Source organism: Medicago sativa, chromosome 7 (assembly GCF_051527215.1).
Source record: "Medicago sativa cultivar Bolivia chromosome 7, Bolivia_mono, whole genome shotgun sequence".
NCBI lineage: Eukaryota > Viridiplantae > Streptophyta > Magnoliopsida > Fabales > Fabaceae > Medicago > Medicago sativa.
This window is the reverse complement of record NC_140755.1, coordinates 32,950,953-32,954,260: the sequence shown is the minus strand read 5'-3', so window position 1 is coordinate 32,954,260 and position 3,308 is coordinate 32,950,953. Positions and strand designations below refer to the sequence as shown.

Sequence of the window (3,308 nt, the reverse complement as noted above, 5' to 3'; positions counted from 1 at the left end):
GTCTCCCTACTCTGGTCTGCTGGTTCTTCTGTTGTATCTCTGCGCCTGTCGCGTCTTCCTTCTGTTTGTTTTCTTCTAATGTGGTTAGGCCAGTTTTCTGTTTAGGATTTGTATGGGTTTTGTGTGTTTCCGTTGCGTTAGTGCCGTACATTTATGCTAAATTATGCACTGTTTGTGCAATTAGCTTATAATACATGCTGTTTTCAACAAATTAAAAATAAAAAGAACCATTATCTTTGTTGTTTCAGTATGAGTTTTTCATAACAAGAGTACTTCATTTGCATTTACTATAAGATACACGTTTTATGAAATATCAAGATCATTTTCACATAGTACAACAATAGACATATATAAACCATACGGTATAAACATATACTGTAGTTGATATACAGATAGACATATATATACCCAGATCAATCCCCTTCTTCAAATTAAATAATAAGAACCTTAAAGGGCTAGTAGAATTGTGTATATCATTATAGATTATAAACGAGGGAATAATCATTGCGAATATATGACATATTAGTTATATATTGTCACCTCCTCCCGTGTGATAACCATCGCCAAGTGGATCATTATTGTTCCAAGGAGAAGGATAGTAAAAAGCCGGAGGAGGAGATTGACCGAGAGAAGAACCACCTCCATCTTCCCCACCGATCCTTATAGCTGCGATATCATGATTCGGAATTTCAGTGCAAGTAGTATAGCGAATCAAATCAGCGTTAGTAGAATCAAGTTCCTTTTGGAGCCTAAGAACTTGTCTTTGGAGGACTGAAATGGCACCAACACAACCATAAACTGGATCTTTAATCCTTGCCTCGGCTTCATAGGCAAGAGAGTTCACTGCATCTTCCCTTTGATGTTGTTGCACTTCATTCAGAAGTTTACTCACATTGCTTGCACCAAATATTTTGTGAACATTTGCAAATTTCTGTGGCTCTTCTGGTGGGAAATATGGAGCAAATATGCAATCTGGCATGCACTTCCTTCTCAAAAACTTGCACGCAGCACATGGTGAATTTGAGTAGGAGCTTGAAGATGCCATTATTATTATCTTCAAATTAAATCAAGCCCAACAAAAAAATTTATAATTACAATCACACAATTGAAATAAACAACTTATCAGTAAAAATTGATTGAAATTTTAAATTTTAAAAAAAGAGTATGCATGCTAGTAAGAATCACAAATATATCTTCCAACGAGAAACACTTGTGTGGACCAAGACCAAGAATTTTGGTTTGGTCACACACACAAGATTTTCTCCTTCTCTCTCTTCTCTTCTCTCTTCTACATTTTCTCTCTCTTCTCTCTTCTCTCTTCTCTTTTAGTGTGTGACCAAACCAAAATTCTTGGTCTTGGTCCACACAAGATTTTCTCATCTTCCAACTATAAAAAATCCAACAACATAGTTGGAATGTATTGCCTATTATGTCATGCTTTAGCTCTCTATTTTGGTTTAAATTAAAAAAATAATCAACAAAAAGACTTTTTGTTGAATCTTATTGAAAACTAAATACAAATAATTATTGAGTTAAGTGTTGAAGAAGTTATAAATTATTGAGTTAAGTGTGTGAAATGGATCCAATCTGAATCTGATCACCAATTAAACTTCTATGGACTTGGATCATAAAACTAGGGTTAGGGAGGATACTGAATTAGTTGCTTAATCATTTACCTTACGAGTTGTTTTTGTAACAGCAATTCTTCTACCTCAAACCTATTTTACTTTTTTAATTCATATAAACTATAAAGACGTATTTATGTTTAATCAATGTACTATTTATCATTATAACAAAAAAAAGTACTACTATTACTTCAAAAAAAAAGTACTACTATTTATTATACAAAAAAAAAAAAAAAACAACCAAAAAGTGCCTATATTAATATACAGAATCTCCGAGCACTATGACAACTACCCAGAACCTTTTTTATCTCAATTTCATAAGCCGCTTAAGGTCATAAACAAGCAAAGGAGGAAATTACCAAATATAATAAATAAAAAAACTCTATATGTTGTTTTATTTTTAATAGAATGTATATTTTATATAAAGCAGATTATTGATCTATATACGTTTGGTTGATTCATCAGAAACAGTAAATTTAGCTCCTGAATTTGTGTTTCTCCTCACAATCTCCAGTACTCCTATAGGTCTAGGCCAAAAGAAAAAGTACACCTACCTAGCTATCTAAATCCACTGATGAATTAAACTTGAGTTTAATTGATATGAATATGCATGATGTGGAAGTTTAATTAATTTTTTTTTAACAAACTAAAATGATATATTATAAACAACAGCGGATCACTCTGCATAAGATGTGTAAAGGGAAACCCTCCTAAAAGTATATACACAAATTAGGTGCTAACAAAACATAGGCACCTGTCGAAACGGAAAAAAATAACTACAAATGAGCACCCATACAAGGGATTGGATGCCTCCACCAATCATGATAACTATAATTAAATGTTGCCCGATTTGCTTTCAGCCATAAAAAAGAATTGAGTTTCACTTTATCATTCAATTCATCAGAATTTTATCCAAATAATTCAAAAAATATAAACCTTGAAACAAATCTTGTGCAACATAAATCATTATGTAAACTAACACCAATATATTAAAGAAGAAGAAGAAGAAATAATAATTGGAATGAACAAACCATATAGTTTAGATGATTGTTACCTTTCTTTTTTTCCTCTTGTATAAGAAAGTAAAGCTCTTTCAATTAAGATCTAGCTTCTTAAGTAATAATAACAATAATGATGGTGTGAAAAAGAAGGTAAGCGACCAGAAGAGAAGTCTTGGGAATTTACTATTGGATGTGAAAGTTCAGATAGAAAACCCTAGTTAGTTGTAGGACATGATGAGAAAAAACCGCAATTACAATGACAAAAGATAAACAACATGAGAGTGAAGGGAGGAAAAAGAGCATTTTCTAGAGAGAGAGTGGAAAAGAAAGTAAAAGACAAATGCAATAAATGGAGGCTATAGAGCAAGGGAAAAAAAGAATGAATATGACATAACCGTTATCATTACTATGCTTTCAACCCTTTTTTTTATTGCACTAATACGTGTAAATTATGAATAATATATTTTATCAAATTAATTAGATTTTGATTAGAATTATACAAATAGATATCTGAGATTTGAAATTATAACAAGCTTATCATTTTTCCTTCAAAAAAAAAACAAGCTTATCATTTCAAATTACATCAACAATATAAAAAATATAATATAAAACTTTATCTTTTTCAAAGACATCAATAATATAGGATTACTATTAAAAAATTTATTTAAAATAATGTAATCTA

At 31.0% G+C, this 3,308-nt stretch overlaps 1 pseudogene across 1 annotated transcript; it reads right to left on the bottom strand.

Annotated features, from left to right (window-relative positions):
* Nucleotides 1-218: 218 nt before the first annotated feature.
* LOC146905742 (LOB domain-containing protein 25 pseudogene) lies at nt 219-2,862 on the bottom strand (annotated as a pseudogene). Its single transcript, XR_015018033.1, has 2 exons — nt 2,680-2,862; nt 219-1,054 (listed from the first exon to the last, which is right to left on the bottom strand). The product of XR_015018033.1 is annotated as an LOB domain-containing protein 25 pseudogene (transcript).
* Between the last annotated feature and the right edge of the window lie 446 nt (nt 2,863-3,308).